Below are 17291 nucleotides of genomic sequence, written 5' to 3' on the forward strand. Positions count from 1 at the left end.
GTTATGTTTAAAGAGGTGCTATCCACCTTCACATAGGAGGCCACTCCACCTTCACATAGGAGGCCACTCCACCTTCACATAGCAGGCCACTCCACCTTCACATAGGAGGTGCTATCCACCTTCACATAGGAGGCCACTCCACCTTCACATAGGAGGCCACTCCACCTTCACATAGGAGGCCACTCCACCTTCACATAGGAGGCCACTCCACCTTCACATAGCAGGCCACTCCACCTTCACATAGGAGGTGCTATCCACCTTCACATAGGAGGCCACTCCACCTTCACATAGGAGGTGCTATCCACCTTCACATAGGAGGCCACTCCACCTTCACATAGGAGGTGCTATCCACCTTCACATAGGAGGCCACTCCACTTAAACATACAGCAGAACAGGAAACATGGGAGGGGCAGGTAGACAGGTTTTTCTCTGCTAGAAATTCGAGACGCAGTCTCATATAGCTTTTAAGAGCAGAGAGACTCTGGAACCAGACTCCCTAGGTTTGAATCCTGGATCTGCAAGTAGGTAACTGCACGACTTTTGGCAAGTTATTTCCCTGTGCCTCAGTTTCTCATAAGATGGGGATAATGAACAGTATTTTTCTCATATGGTAGCTGTCTGACTGTTGCAAAAAAAGACATGTTAAAAGTGTTTCATAGGCTGGGCACGGTGGCTCACGCTTGTAATTCCAGCACTTTGGGAGGCTGAGGCAGGCAGATCGCTTGAGGTCAGGAGTTTGAGACCAGTCTGACCAACATGGTGAAACCCTGTCTCTACTAAAAATACAAAAATTAACCGGGCGTGGTGGTGCATGCCTGTAATCCCAGATACTTGGGAGGCTGAGGCACGAGAATTACTTGAACCTGGGAGGCGGAGGATGCAGTGAGCCGAGATGGCGCCACTGCACTCCAGCCTGGGCAACAGAGGGAGAATCTGTCTCCAAAAAAAAAAAACAAAAACAAACAAACAAACCACAAGTGTTTTATACTTAACAACTTAATGCTTTTAACTGTAAACATGAGAAAGATGTTGTTTTTATCCTCATTTTATTGGCCCCATCAATGTCACATGCATGATGATTTATTTAGGTAAATGTCCTAGGCGAGCCATTCTGATATCTTCTTATAGCAACTGAGGTTTTACATTATGTACTGTGCTCACACAGTATGATAATCTCGCAATTAGCTGCACAACAGACTATAAATAAAACACAGGTAACACAAGAAGGAATTGTGACATGTCACATGGTTTCAGTACTTCAATATATTTTTTCCAAGGCAAGCACAGCATTACTGCAAATGTACATTAAAAGTGATAATTAATTTTCCCCTTACTACTTCAGTCTTTTTTAAAAAGTGCCTTTTAAAAAAAGTACTTTATTTTAACTGAAAACAATCTGCTTTGAAAAATCTTTACCCTAGTGTTAATTAACCTGTGGAGAAAGTTTGTTTCCAGATTAAAGACTGAACAATACATCAAGTAGCCCTTTGAAAACTAGTTGTTATCTGATCAAATATTTTTACCTTTGTCCCCAGACCCAGGGCAAAGCTCAGTTAACAATCCAAGTCTCCCTAATTTACAAAGGAAAGAACATGCTAATTTAGCCCTTGAGGTCTCAGAATAACCAATCTGAGTTTCATTTTAGGCAAACTGATTTCTCTATGCTAAGAAAGCTAGAAAGTAAAATAAGACTTTGCTATGGCCTTTTTCAACCTTAAATAATGAGATTCTGAAATTATGATTAAGCATCGAGTTTATTCCAGTGCAGTGCAAAGCTTAAGCACATACTCCAAATGGACGGGGTTGGTGTTCCAAAGTGGGGAAGCTAAGGTTTCACTTATATAGGCAGAAACAGTTTTAGCGGGGTTCAGCACTTTCTGTACAAAGCCAGTATGTAACATTACAGTGATTTGCTTAGTATGGATTGCTACATTCCAAGGAAGATTGCTTTAGCATTCCTGAGAAGAAATAATGTTCTGAGGGGCAAGGGGGTGTCTTATCTCTGATGCTGCTTCTTCATTGCTAATCATTTACAGGAAAAAGCAGAAATCGCAACCGCATGCTACATGATTCAGGCTACATAGCCACATTCCTCTCAAGGCTCAAGATAACTTAAAGTTCCAACAGCTTTAAGTTTGGATTATTTAATTTCACACTTTGAAGGAGACAAATGTGCTGAATGTAAGCTATTTTAAATTAGATGCTTAATACCATCCTTAAATAAAAAGGACAAGGTGGACTACCAATATATTTCAATTAGTCAAGGGTAGATGTGTTCCAAAATGTTGTGTGTTTATTTCAGTTGTGTTCTCCCTATCTCAAATCACATAGCATGGAGGAGGCACTCAATAAATGTTAACTGAATGAATAAACAAATGAACTCATTTTGCCATAACATCCTGTGGGAGAGAGACTAGAATAATGAAGGTGTTCTAAGCCTGCCTATATATTTCTTAAAGCTTACAATATTTGGAGTTTCTCATATGATTCCTGCATTCCACAGAAAAAAGTTAATATAAGCACTTCTACTAGGAAATGAGCTTGGGAGTAGGATATGTTAAAGTGACCCCTAAACATTCTCCAGCAAAGAAGTGGCTGATAGATGTCAGAGCCTAGGGTACCTCTTCATCCAAATTCCACCTCTGGCTTCTGCCTTATAAATAAGTTCTCACCCTATTAACAGTTAGAGCCGATCAAGAAGGCCCTGGAGGGCCAGGATGGCTCTTTTACAACATCAAAAGACTACTGCAAAGGAGGGAAATTCCAAAGATCTAAGCAGGACCTGGAAGTAGCAGAAAGGCAATTCTGACACTATCGGTTTGAAGCTACCCAGCCATGCAATGAGTTACCTCAAAAAGTAGAATTCCCTTCACTGAAAATGTCCAAAAGCTGGCTTATGTCCTCCCAAGGGATACTCTGAGGGTCTCTGAATGGAATGGGAAGTTCCTAAGGCTTCTTTTCCAACTGTTGAGCCTGTACCTCCATCCTCTTCTTGCCTCCATCTGTAGTTAATACAAAATCTATACTTCTTTCAGAGCTAAAATTTACATGGAACATAGTTTTAGAAAAGCGGAGTGGTACTTCTTGCTGAGTCAATTCTCTGACACCTGGTAGACCATATTTGAGGTATGGCAAGTCTCTGTAAAAATGGAAATTTCATTGACTTGACTTCCTATCCCCAACTATACCTTTAATACGGGTGTACAAGGGAACCTCAAGTGCTGCTGTTCCTTGGGGTTGCAAATGTGGCTTGCTGTTCTTCCTCCCCAGACAACTTTCCCTGGGAGATCGTCTTTATTCCCAAGGCTTCATTTAAGATCCAAACACTAAGCACTGCCAAAATCATATCTACAGTACAGATCTCTGGGGGTGCCTGGCCTGTGTTTCCAAATACCTTTAGAATATCTGCATTTGCATGTTGCACAGCATGCAAGCTGCCCAACCCTATATTCATTTCTCCTTCCTTCTGCTGTCTCCTTCCTGTCTCAGATACGATCCTCCTTCTGGTGTTCTTTGTCTTAGTGGACCAAGAATTCCAAGGAGCATCCTTGTCCTCCCAGCTTACTACTCTCCCCACATCTAGCTTCTCAGCCTGTGGGGCTAAGTCATAACTATGACTTACATCCCCAATTCCATGCCTTGTTCAGGCCCTTGTCACATCCAGCAGGCACCAGTATTTAAACCTCCTAACCTGTCGTCTCTTCTTGGTAAATCCTGAACAGCATGGCCGGACTGACCTTTCTCAACCGTGAATGTGGCCATCTCTCTCCCATGCTCAAATGTCTCCAAATGGGCTCTGCAGATTTCAGGATAAAATTTAAACTTTTGAGCCAGGCGCAGTGGCTCACGCCTGTAATCCCAGCACTTTGGGATTCCAAGGCAGGCGGATCATCTGAGGTCAGGAGTTCGAGACCAACCTAGTCAACATGGCGAAACCGTCTGTACTAAAAAAAAAATACAAAAATTAGCTGGGCATGGTGGCAGGCACCTGTAGTCCCAGCTACAAAGGAGGCTGACACAGGAGAATCTCTTGAACCCAGGAGGCGGAGGTTGCAGTGAGCCGAGATTGCGCCACCGCACTCCAGCCTGGGCGACAGAGCGAGATTCCGCTTCAAAAAAAAAATTTTTTTTTTTTCAACTTTTTAGCTTACCACATCATTGTCTTCCTGACGGGCCCTCTGCATATCCTCAGCTTCCCGCATCTGGTCTCTTCACACCCCCTCATCCTTAGCCATAATAAACAGCTTGTGGTTTACAAAAAGCACCCAGTTGCTACATACCACGATTCCTTCTCACATGCCTTTTCCATCCCCTGCAATGACCTAACCTCCTCTTGTCTGACAAACATCCCTTGTCCTTCAGTATTCAGTTTGTTAAGGCTGTTTTGCATGCACTTTATTGTTCTTAAAGACTGCAGTGTAACCAGTAAGTAGCACAGTGCTCACAGTATGGAAATCACCAGAAACTTGGATTGGTATCCTAGCTCTGCCACTGGCTAGTTATGTGTCTTGGGGAGGTTAATGGGCTACTGTGTGGACTAAAGAATGCATAAATGTACAGTGCATACACCTGTCAGAGACATGTTTTTATCTGCCCAGACTCCCTTTCTCCTAGACATCATCTTTCCTTCCCACCGTCCTCCGTCCCATTCATAGGGTTTTCCATGGCCAGAGATGACTGGTCTAGGGATGGCCACTTGATCTCTGAGCTGAGCCAATTAGGGCCCTTCTGTGAAAAATGAAAGAAAGAAAAAGGCAGCAGAAGGCAAGAAGGGGAAGAGAGGTAGAGACAAAGAGGAGAAGAGTACATATTTGTGAGAAGAGTACATACTGGAAAGAGAATCTCAACAGAGTCCCTAGTTCTAGGTGTTCCCAAGACCTATTTGTCTTTGGAATATCTGGGTAACCCCAATATTCTCTAATAAATTCCCCTTGAATGGCTGTCAATTGCAAGCTAGAGTGTAGCAAGACCCAATTCTCAATAGACCTTCACTACACTATCATTATTAAACTGCAAGCGCGTTGGAGGTAGGGGTAGAATCTTATTTAATTCTGTATTCTCAGAGATTAGCATAGTGCCTGATATACTGCAGGCAGTCAAGTACCTACTAAATGAAAGGTTTGTTGACTTCAGGGGAGAAATTGTAATTCAGGGTTAAAATTTATATCACAAGCTCAAGGATCTCTACCTAACATCCTGTGCTAAGAGATAAAAGACAACAAGAAGTAGCAAATTTTTGCCAGTTATGACCAGAGCAAGCCAGTGAGGTAAACATCTGACAGCTGCTGATCAGGCATATTTAATCTTCTGAATATCTTTGATTTATTATCAATTGAGTAAATCAAAGTTTATTTTAAGGATACAAAAAAAAAAAGCTGTTAAACTTACATAGATAACTATTACTGAAGCTTACCAAGAGTAGACAGTGAGCTGTTCAGAAATCTAGCAACTGAAAAAAAACAAATCATCACTCCCATGGCCTGGGATACGGAAGGACTCAGAAATTGTTGGAAATTCCACAGACTCAAAATGAGGTAACTGTTTACCTTCCTTATTGCATTTTAATCTAGAGATTAAAATAGATCTCATTGTTCCAGAATCCTGCCTATGGTAAGAAATGAGTTCTCAATGGCTGAGAATAAATTTTAATAGCGGAACCAGAAGCATAAGAGAGGAAATCAGGAGGAAGAATTTTTCTTCATAAAAAGGACCATGAGGTTAATTTTCATTTCATTACATTTCTAAATTGCATATATTTTTGTATGCTGGTTGCAAAATATCCTTTCTGTATTGACATGAAGTAGAAATTAATCAGTAAATACATAAAATTCTTACATCCTACATTTTCAAAATAGTTCCTAACTCATTAATTTATTCCAAAAATAACTAAGGTGCAAAAGTTCATTAATAAGATGACTGATAAATTTGATATATGAATTAACCAAAACCAACACCAAATCACCGTGAGATTCAGGCTTACCTGAAAATTTTATTAAACCACAACTTAATAAAACAATACTAAACGACTACAAATGCAATCTAGGACACTTTCCATGGCAAGCTATATTTAGAATTCCAAGCTCTGTTGTGTAGAATGGTTCTCAGATTTTCATGTGCCTATGAGTCATCTGGAGGACTTCTTAAAACATTGATTTTAGGGCCCCACTCTCAGAGATTCAAACTCAGTAGATCTAAGGTAGGATCTGAGCAAAGCTCCCAAGTGGTGGTGACACTTTGGGTTTGACTGAATTGCACTGGCCTGGATGAATCATGGTTGTTTCGATTCCACCAAGCACTGGAACTCCCCTGCATCCTCAGCCTCATTCCACTGAGCTAGAGAATTGTACGTGATATACCCTTAGTTTATAATCCACTGGTGGTGGCTGGTACTACCAGAGTCAGAAGCTCAAGAGACTCCTAGAGATGGAAAGGGGATCCTAGTGAGGCACTGAATTATGGTAATAGGAACATAAACCTGGTGGGGTTGGGGGGGCAGTCACGGCGAGTGGGACAAGGAGGACTGGGGACTAGGATAATGGGGACTTCCAAAAAAGTTGGGAACAAAAATACTGGCAGGTCATTAGCTGCAGGGGAAGGGAGTGGAAATAGTGGTGAATGAGAGACTACCTCACATGGAATTCCTGTTAGGAAATGGTTGGGAATAGAAAAGAAATGGCAACAGAGGGTGGGAGAGGGCAGGGGACACACAGGAAGCTTCTTTCCCAAGGTGGAAGTGGCTGCCATACAAAGGGGTACAGGGCATCCGGATTGCTCAGCACATCCAACCTGAAAGGTGAATAACCATCTGGGACAACTCTTTTTATATCAAAGATAGTGATACATTATCTAAATTATCAATTACAACACACATTTACTAGAAAGAAAAAGGACTGAAATAACACTTGTAAATACTTGTGATTTAATTGCATATTGTCTCAGTTCAGCCTCCCAACAACAAGATAGATAGGGAAGGTATTATCTGTCCCATTCTATAAAAACTGAATCCAGAAAGCTGATTGACCTGGGGTCAGATAGCTATTGGGTGGTAAAATCAGACTGATATCCCACCTGATTCCAAAGCCTATTCACCCACTACCCTATGCAGCAGAGAAAGGAAGCTGAGCAGCTCTCAGATCTAGAAGGAAAACCAAGGGCCCACTGGTATCATACAAGCCAAGTGTGAGGTTTTAAGAGGGAAAGGCGCCAGGTGCTAAGAAAAGTTCAAGTGCCCACTAGATATGGCAAAGAGGTTATCAGTGGCCACTGGTAAGGACTATATAAAATTCAAAGTACTAAAATACTCTCCCCTCCCAGAGAAAGAAGTTTTAAGATGATAAAATGCACTAAGTCTGAGACGGAATGCATTCATTTCCAGGGAAGTATTTCACTTGTCTGCTTCCTTTTTATGAATAAGTTAAAAACTTGAAACAGCATCCATGCCTCTACACAAATTTTAGCTCTAATCCAAAGGTGACACTGTTAAACAACTGCTCTAAAATGCTGTCACAAGTTTCTAGAAATTATAAATAGCAATTTACAGAGTAATTAAATAACAATTATTTATTTTTATTTTTTTGAGACAGGGTCTCAGTCTGCCACCCAGGCTGGTGTGCAGTGGTGTGTGATCATGGCTCACTGCAGCCTAAACCTCTCAGGCTCAAGCAATCCTCCTCCCTCAGCCTCCAAGCAGCTGGAACTACTGACGTGCGCCACCATGCCTGGCTAATTTTTTTTCTATACTTTTTGTAGATACAGGGTTTCACCATGTTGTTCAGGCTGGTCTCAAACTCCTGGGCTCAAGCAATCCACCTGCCTTAGCCTCCCAAAGTGCTGGGACTACAGGTGTGAGCCACTGTGCCTGGGCAACAATTTTTTTAAGTTAGCTCCAAATTCCATGGACATTTCAAAACTTAATATATATGTTTTTGTAGTTAAAGATTTACTGATAATTTAGTTTTAAACTTTCAAATTATTTTTTAAAAACAATTTTGACTCCTGAAAATTAAATAAAAATTTTTAAAAGCACACCCAATAATTAAAAACTTAACTTCATAGCAAATTGGTAATCTAACAATACAAATTAGTAATCAAAAAATGCAAGTGACTTTTAAACAACTATAGGACAAAAATCCAAAGAGGAAAAATGTAAAAAAAAAAAAAAAATCCCAAAATGTCCTTGGCAGTTTTACTGTTAGTAGAAATATTGGTATTGACATTTTGAAACTATTTATATATGGATATATAAAGATGTATTTTAAAATATGTATTATATAAAATATATATTCTAGTAACATATATATGTAAAATATATATATATATATTTTTTCTTTTTTAGGGGAAAGCATGAATGCAGTCCCCCACTACCACAAATTATGCAGTCGAGTTTCGCACTTTTGGGGAAATCACAGGGGTCAGCACACCCAGAGTGCAATGGATAAACCTCGCCCTGGGAAAACCACCTTCGTGGTCATGTTACCTCCCCTGCCAGGTAAGAATGGGATATAGAATAAATGTTATTTATTAACAGCCATAATCGTTAATGTAAGGCAATAAATATAAATTAAATTGAAGAAAAACCTTGTAATGTTAAATTTGAATTGGAGATATCAATATGAAGTAAACTGTTGAAATACATGTATTTTTTTAATGCTGTCTACTCAAAGGGCCTGGAAACAAGGACATCCTAGGACTGTGAGCATTCTCAACATCGAGACTTTGGTTTCCAAATACTACTCCCCACTGAAAGAAACCAGCATTTCTTGGCAAAACGGGTGGTTCCAGATATGAGACAGTAAAAGCATAAGGTGAGGCAGAGGCAGCTTGTAGGGCCAGAAAGCATAAAAGCACTCAAAGATAATACGACATTTCAGAAGGACACAGGAGTATGTTTGAAGGGGCTATCACTGGTTAATTCTGAGTCAATTAACATCAAAAACAAACAAATGTTAACACAGAGAAAAAAGAAATCCCTAAATCTACAGTGCTAGTTAAAAGGAAAAATAAAACTAAATTGCTAGGGCTGGGCGCAGTGGCTCACGCCTGTAATCCCAACACTTTGGGAGGCCAAGGTGGGTGGATCGCCTGAGGTCAGGAGTTCAAGACAAGCCTGGCCAACATGGTGAAATCCTGTCTCTATTAAAAATACAAAAATTAGCCAGGCATGGAGGTGGGCACCTGTAACCCCAGCTACTTGAGAGGCTGAGGCAGGAGAATCACTTGAACCCGGGAGGTGAAGGTTGCAGTGAGGCAAGATCCTGCCATTGCCCTCCAGCCTGGGCAACAAGTGTGAAACTCTATCTCAAACAAACAAACAAAAAACTAAATTGTTACAACTGGAGGTGACTATTATACTAGTTACTTATTCTGAAGATTGATAATTAAAGGAGAGAAATTAAACATTGACCTATCTTGTTGAGAAAAAAAACTAGTTTTTTCCCAGTTAATAAAGTACTATGGACTGAATGTTTGTGTCTCTGCCAAAATTCATATGTTGAAATGCTAACCCCTAATAGGATGCTGTTAAGAGATGGGGCTTTTGGATGGCTGGGTGTGGTAGCTCACGCCTGTAATCCCAGCACTTTGGGAGGCTGCGGTGGGTGGATCACGAGGTCAGGGGTTCGAGACCAGCCTGACCAACATGGTGAAACCCCGTCTCTACTAAAAATACAAAAATTAGCTGGGCGTGGTGGCAGGTGCCTGTAATCCCAGCTACTCAGGAGGTTGAGGCAGGAGAATTGCTTGAATCTGGGAGGCAGAGGTTGCAGTGAGGCGAGATTGTGCCACTGCACTCCAGCCTGGGCGACAGAGCGAGACTCTGTCTCAAAAAAAAAAAAAAAAAAAGAGATGGGGCTTTTGGGAGGTAATTGGGTCATGAAGGTGGAGCCCTGGTGAATGGGATTGGCGCCTTTATAAGAGAAACCCCTGGGAGCTCTCTGGCTTTCTTTCCTACATGTGAGGCTACAAGAAGGTGGCAGTCTATAACCAGGAAGAGGGCCCTCACTGGAACCTGACCACACTGGCACCCTGATCTCAGACTTCCAGCCTCTGGAACTGTGAAAAGTAAATTTGTTGTTTATAAACCACTCAGTCTGTGATACTTTGTTACAGCAGCCCAGACTAAGAAATAATAAAGAAATGTTATTTTTTTACAGAAAAATGCCGTAATGTAGAGGAATTGATAATTGGAAAATAATCATTCTGCAATCTGCAATGACATAATTGGTTTGGGCAAAGATCATCCACAGATGCTAAATCTCTTAGATGAAAGATTATTGTCAAAAGAGTGGTTACGTGGTGCCACCTCACAGATTTCTTGCTAATTTCATGGAGACAAACATACCTTTACAAGGGAAAGATATGGTGAAACCAAGTGATCAAACATGGGTCCTGTGAGTGGGATGACCCGACACTGCATGACTGGGATACACTTCCTGATGTGATGCAACTTGAAATGCACAGCATCACCTAGAAAGTACTCTTCCCAATCTAACCAAGCCTTTAAGCATAAATCCCAGTGTACGGGAAACAAAGGAGATAGAGAATTGGGCTAAACGTCACAAGGAAACAACTAGAAGAAACTAAAACATTATGATAGTCTGTAGAAAACTAGTTTGGTTTCTTCAAAAGGTCAACCTTATAATAAAAAGGCCATAAAAAGACATTTCTGGGATGGGGGGGGTGGAAATACAAATATGGACCATATGTCATGAATCAATGAGAAGTTTCTTGGGGGCAATAATGGTTTGTGCTTCTGCAGGAGAAATGTGCTTGTTCTTAGGTGATTCATACTGAAATATTTAAGGGTTAGATAATTTAAAAGGATTCAAAGAAAAAATGTATTTAGGGAGATAAAGCAAACTAGTGAAATATTAATAACATGAATCTAGGTGAAAGATATTCAGGTACACATTAAATTATTCTTTCAACACTTCTACATGTTTGAAATGTTTAATAAAAGGTTGAGAGAAGAATCTACATTTTACTTTACTCCTATGAGGAAATGAAAGTTTTTACCAATGCATACAATAAAATGTGAAAACATATGTAAAATTCAAAATTATAGAAAAAGGAATAAAAGAAAATATCAAGAATGGGAGGAGTTTCAATGCACATATACTAACTACAGTTCAGATACTTACTAAAAATTAAGACTCAAATGTAGTTCTCGGTTTCCTGGCTGCCACAGCAGAACTGTGGCCACTGTCGCAACTTTCCATCATCCAAAGGCCAACACTGCTAGTTCTGTAGGGAAACTAGAGCTGGTTCAGAGGAAATGCTTCTTCCCATGGGTTTCCTATGGGAAAAACTCATTGATAAAGGGAACAACATCCTCCTCATCACCCCCACAATATATGCAAGGGGAAGGGAGCCTACTCCTTTCTATTGTCTGTCTTGCTACAGAAGATAAGGAAGTTCTATTGTCTATCTCTCTACAGAAGATAAGGGGGTAGTTCCAAAGTCAAGTGCACTGAAAGCCCTGTTGGGAAGAGAGGTAGGTAGGGATGAAGAATAAAGACAAAATTCACAGAGTACTACAGAGATGGCCAAGCTGCACGTCATTCAAATTAACTTCCATAGATCTGCTCCAAAAAAGTCTTCTGATAAAAAGCTGGGCAGCAGACCAAAAAACAAAACAAAGCAAAACAAAACAAAACATGAAAAAAATGACAAAAACCGTCATTTTCTATTTGTTGCTCACATATGGAAACAAGATTGATTTCTGTATTGTTGAAAAGAGATCAGCTTTTTCTTTAAAGCTGAGCAGCACATTTACTGTTGAACTCTGACAAGTATAAACAGTGTAGAAATTACTTCTGGAAAAACTAGATAACTCAGGCAACTCTCACCACAATGGATGGTCACCCCACCTGCACATAGCTAGAGTTTTTCTTAAAAGTTACTCTGGTCTGCTGCAACTCAGGAATGATCTACAGTCTAGAAAATCTTAACATTTAATGCTGAAAAGTAACGCATCTGACACTTTGATCACTCTCCATAAGCTTTACCCTTTTGCCTCATGCACACACTACTTCTACTTTTTTGGGGTAGTCACAGGCGTGGGGATGGGCAGGAGTGACCTTGGCAAGTTACTGATAGCTCAGTTTCTCCACCTAAAAATGAGGATAATTTAGTATTTAACCTCTCAGGGTTATGAAGATCAAATGAGTCTTTATAACAACCTGTAAAAGCCTGGCATACTGTAGGGCCTCAAAAATGTTATAGCACACTTATTTTTTAGGTAGATTCATCCTAAGTAATAGCCATGAAATCATGAGTATCACATCAAAGCTTTACTTTTATCTAACAGACATTGAGAGAATGTGCCTCTTAAATCATTTTGTAGCCATCAGAAATAGGTAAATGTTTGTCACTCTCTTCTGGAAGGCAGAATAACACAAAAGCAATATTAAAAAAACATACAAATAAAAAATTTAGAAGTATGTTTGTTTTGGGAAAGAAGAGGGAGGATAGACCAAAATTTTCTTCTAATGGTCAAGAGAGAGTTCCTATGACCCTGGCCCTCACCCACAGTATAGGCTTAGCATAAGCTTCAGGGATTAGACATCTGGTAACTAATATAGTTTCCTCTAAACCAGCCATTTTCCAGAGTCAAACACAGAAGGAGAGTCAGCAAAAGCCACTGTGTTAGAATGCTCTTGAAAAATTTCCCCATGTGACAAAGAATGTACTGATCCCAGTAATAGTAGAATAATAGGCCAAATGTAGGGTGATCAGCTGTCCCAGCTTGCCCGGCACTATTCTGGTTTTAGTGCTGAAAGTTTTCCCACCCTCTTGCTTCCTGGCAAACCACGATGTTGGTAACCCTCCTCAAAGCTAATTTGCTCTTCATGTAAAACACTGCTCCAAGCGACACAGACTGGAGACTTTTTAAATTGGAAACTGACATAGATATTAGACAGTACGTCCAACAAACTACTAAGTCTAAAGTTGAGGAAGGCAGAAAGGGGCAAACTATACTTCAGACACACCCAGAACCCAGAGAGGATTATCTCTGAGGCAATGAGCAGAAACAGATTGTCATGGCATAAAGCCCAAGAGTCACAACAGATTTTGAACACTGTGGTGCCAAAAGTGCTAAGGTTTCAATTAGCAGTGAGAAAAGATGACTTCTTAGGACCCAACATCATTGGACAAATGTGTTACATTTGGGGCTGATTCCTTGGATCCCTGGGATTTCAAGTTGTATGAATCCAATCTTCCAGTTATCAGTAGAAAGTTCAAGACTTTTCCATCTAAAGCACCCATGTTATTCCAGGTCTCTGGGCCTGTGAATGAACTGTCAAGTGAAAAGTCAACAACTGAGTCCAATTTTCATGCTTCTTTGCACGTCTGGCAATTTTTAATTAGATTCCTGACACTGATTTTGAGCTTATTGGGTACTGGATATTTTTGTATACCCATAAATATTCTTGAGCTGTGTTCTTAAACAAAGGGACATAGTTACTTTGAAAGAGTTTGATCCTTTCAGGTTTTCCTTTTAAGATGTGTTATGTAGGATGAGACTGTGTTGAGTGTACAGCTAATTATCCCCTACTATTTAAGGCAAGACCCTTCCAAATGCACTGTGAATGAGGTTTTCCCATTTGGTTGATGGAAGAGGCACTATTCTTGGCTCTGTGTAAGCACTGGGTACTGTTCCCTCTAATGCATTTGGATGGCTTCTTCTCCAGCTGGTTTCCTCATGTGAATGTGTTAATCAGAACCTTGGTGAATACTTGAGGTAGACTCTCTGCAGATCTCCAGAACTCTCCCTCTGTGCAACTATGTCTTCTCCAGGACACTGTTCTGTGAAATCTAGCCTTCTTGGTCTCCTCAGACTCTCAACTCCTCTTCAACTCAGAGGGTTTGCTTGGTTCTGCCTTGGTGGGGACCTCTCAAATGAGCATAAGTTAAAGAGGGGGCAATTTCTCAAAGTGGGGACAATCACAGGGCTCACCCCATTTCCTTCCCATCTTTCAGAGATCACTGTCTTTTGTTGCCTGATGCCCAGTGTCCCACAAACCATTGTTTCATGTATTTGTTGTCTCTTTTTTTTATTTTGTCAGATGAGATGGTACATCCAGTGTATTACTGTTACTTCATCTTGGTTGGATGCAGAAATATCCCAGGCTCATTTTCAAGCTAGGTGAAGGATATTGAATGTTCCCAATACAACAAAATGATAAATGTTTGAGATGATATGGTAATTGCCCTGATCTGATCACTATATTATATGTATCGCAACATCATTATGTATCCCATAAATATGTATAACTATGTGTCAATTTTAAAAATTAAAAATTAAAAGAGGGAATCTTTGTCAACGTTTTAAAAATGAACTGATGCCAAACAGGATCTGACACTGTATCTAGCACTGCACTGAAAATTTTACTTTAGAGAGTGAAGCAGTGTTTATAACAATGGATGGGACCTTGTGGCTTTTTGGGTGATCACAAGAGCAAGAAAGATCCCTATGGCTTCACAGGGTACCAGGCACTTGGCATTTTGTCACAATAATCTATTTCACCTCCTAGCTATGCTAGGATATTAATTTACCTAAGAATTGTCTTTTCTTAAATTGGGTAATACATAGGTCTAATGTGTATATGTGATCATTATAGTAGTTTATGAATCAGACTCAAAGGTGTGGAAGGATCTTCTGGAATCTTGTAATTCCCTACTGTCTTCACCTTCAGTGAAGACCAGATTTCAGTGTGTGCGTGTGGTGGAGAAAGGAGGGATGTAACTTATTTACCACAACATCCCTAGCACCCAGCAAAGGGCTGGCACAAAGACAGCACTCAAATATTTTAACAAACAAATAAAGGAAGGAAGGAAAGATTACTACTGTTTTGGCCAGTTAAATACGTAACATGAACTCGAACTCCTTTTAGTGGTTCCAAGGCATCTTGAGTGAAACATATATAACCTCCTTTGTCCTCCTGGTTTGGTTAGAAGCAAAGGGAAGAAGAATGGTAGTTGTGATCAATGAGAACACAGATAACTGGTTTTTGTAGTTGTTACCCAACTAATCCTAGTTTTTTAAAAAATTTATTTTATTTATTCACATAATAGGTAAGATTATAAATCACTCCAAAGACATAACATTTGCTTATAAAACTGCCTCACATGCTCTTTATAAGTCCAAATTGAAAGTTCTCTTTTAAGTCTTCATGATGATGCCTCAGGAACAGATTCAGCTGTTTTGGGTCTGGGTTCTAGTCCACTGAATGTCAAGTTTTTAAATTTTATTTAAGCCCTTCATGCTGAAGCTCAAATTCATGTTATCACATTGCTGTCACTGAAGGTCCTACTCAACCTTCACCTCTCCAAATTAGACCACCCTTGCTTGCTTTTTATACTAGCTCCTCATAACTCTGAACTTTATATTAAACATTTATTATATTGTGCACATTTTATTGTACTCATTTGAAGGCACAGTTAGTTTTCTTTGTGAGGGTTTCATGAGGGCAGTCATGCACCCAGGTCGACACCTTGCATATATTTTTATATGATAATTACTTAATGTATATACTCTTATCTATTTGTCATGAGGCTTCAGACATTTTATGGCTCCCCTTTGACCCATCTTTCAAAAATAAGTTCTGGTCCACATTTGCAATGGATCCCCAAATGGACCATTACCACCACCACCACCACCCCACCACCACCCCATCACCCCACCACGTCCCCTACCACTCCCCAGATAATCTCTCCATTGCTTTCACTTCTATTTGATTTTACATCTCTTTCAGTAGCTGCCACAGAGAGCCTTGTATTATAATTACATAATCAGGTATCTTTCTACCCTATTAAATTGACAAGAATCCAGAGTCAGAACTCAGTAGTATTCATCTTTGTGCTGCCTGCAGGATGTGGCCCAGAGATTGGGGTACAAATAATTATATTATGCTATTATTGATTACAGGCACCAATTGAGATTGGCTAAGCCTTTTCCTAGGGTTTCTAGCCAGTTTAATAGGCTAATTTAGGCTCATTTTTTAGCCCTGGCAAGTGTAATTGCAAAGAGGAAATGCTTTTTTTGTTGTTGTTCATTGTTTTTTTCATAAATAACTCTACAGGTTTCCTAAAAGTTTGCTTTTCAGAAACCACTTGCAAGTATGCAATCTGTCTCCCCCACTGTCCACACCTCCACAGGGCAGAAATTGTGAGTAAACTGCCATTCCTATAGTGTCCCGGCAGGTCTGCCTAAGCTTCCAAAACTGTCCTCAAGCATTTTTAGTCAAATTTTACACTGTGTCTAATACTCAATTGACAGGAAAAGTGAAATGCTGGTCATCAAAATCTTCTTAAGGCTTTAAGCAAATAAGGAGATATGGGTAAACATGACTATTATTCAATGTCAGTTTTATTCCTCAGCTATAACACCTTTGTAATTTAACTGCTTTGGTAAAATACAGGAGCTTTAAATACCTCTCACTCTCTGCCAGATAAGGAAGATGAACATGGGGGACAAAATGTTTTAATTCATAGAATTTCAAGAGAATACAACCTAAAACCCATTTTAAAGATTTTATTTCTTCCTTTATTCTAATTGTCACATATTAATTTCTCATTATTTGCTTCATACTATGTACAAACACAAATGAGCTAAAAAATCTGTAAAGTCAGAAGCTAAGTTGGTAGCAACAGGCTGACAATTACCATAATGGATATATATGAATTCTAAAACCATATACATTGATCCAGCTTCACTAACAGCAGCAAATGCTATCCCTGGAAGAAACAGGGGAGGGGTAGCTTAAGGAAGTGGCTGTATTAGGAAACAAGCCACTAGGAAGCATGCGATCTTCAATTCTAGTTCCTCATTAACATTCATCCAAAAAACAAGGAGGAAATAGTGTATAAAAAGCAAGGTCAGATCTCAAAATAGGTGGATGTTACATTTTCACATCTAGCTCTGGAATCAGTAATTTGTTCATTTTTGTGCCTTTTCCGGCTCCACAGGTAAAGCAAGATGCTCAAATGTCTGTTTTCAAAATGAACCCTGCAGTGACTTGCATTTTAAACAGCATGGTGCATTATCTTTAATAATAGCACTGGCCACATTTTGGAGGAAGTTAACTGTCTCAGCAAATGACAGAAAATGATCCTTTCACATCTGCAGCTAGTAATCCAAGCTCTGAATAGTGATTCATTCACATCAGTCAGTCAAATAATGGCCTAATTCCTCTTCCAAATTTATACTGCTTATTGTCTTATGGAACAATCACATATGCAAAGCCTTCAAGGCTTTGCATTCAAACATGTCAAGTTAGGAAGTAGATTAC

At 39.8% G+C, this 17291-nt stretch overlaps 1 protein-coding gene and 1 non-coding gene across 3 annotated transcripts in view; both read right to left on the bottom strand.

The window, feature by feature from the left end:
- Positions 1-17291, bottom strand: part of PPM1H (protein phosphatase, Mg2+/Mn2+ dependent 1H) — a 291476-nt gene that overhangs the window by 197296 nt on the left and 76889 nt on the right. The window lies entirely within an intron of this gene.
- Positions 8333-8496, bottom strand: LOC112136019 (U1 spliceosomal RNA). The gene has a single exon (XR_002917228.2). It is a non-coding gene; the product is annotated as a U1 spliceosomal RNA (small nuclear RNA).

This window comes from Pongo abelii, chromosome 10 (genome assembly GCF_028885655.2).
Source record: "Pongo abelii isolate AG06213 chromosome 10, NHGRI_mPonAbe1-v2.0_pri, whole genome shotgun sequence".
Taxonomy (NCBI): domain Eukaryota; kingdom Metazoa; phylum Chordata; class Mammalia; order Primates; family Hominidae; genus Pongo; species Pongo abelii.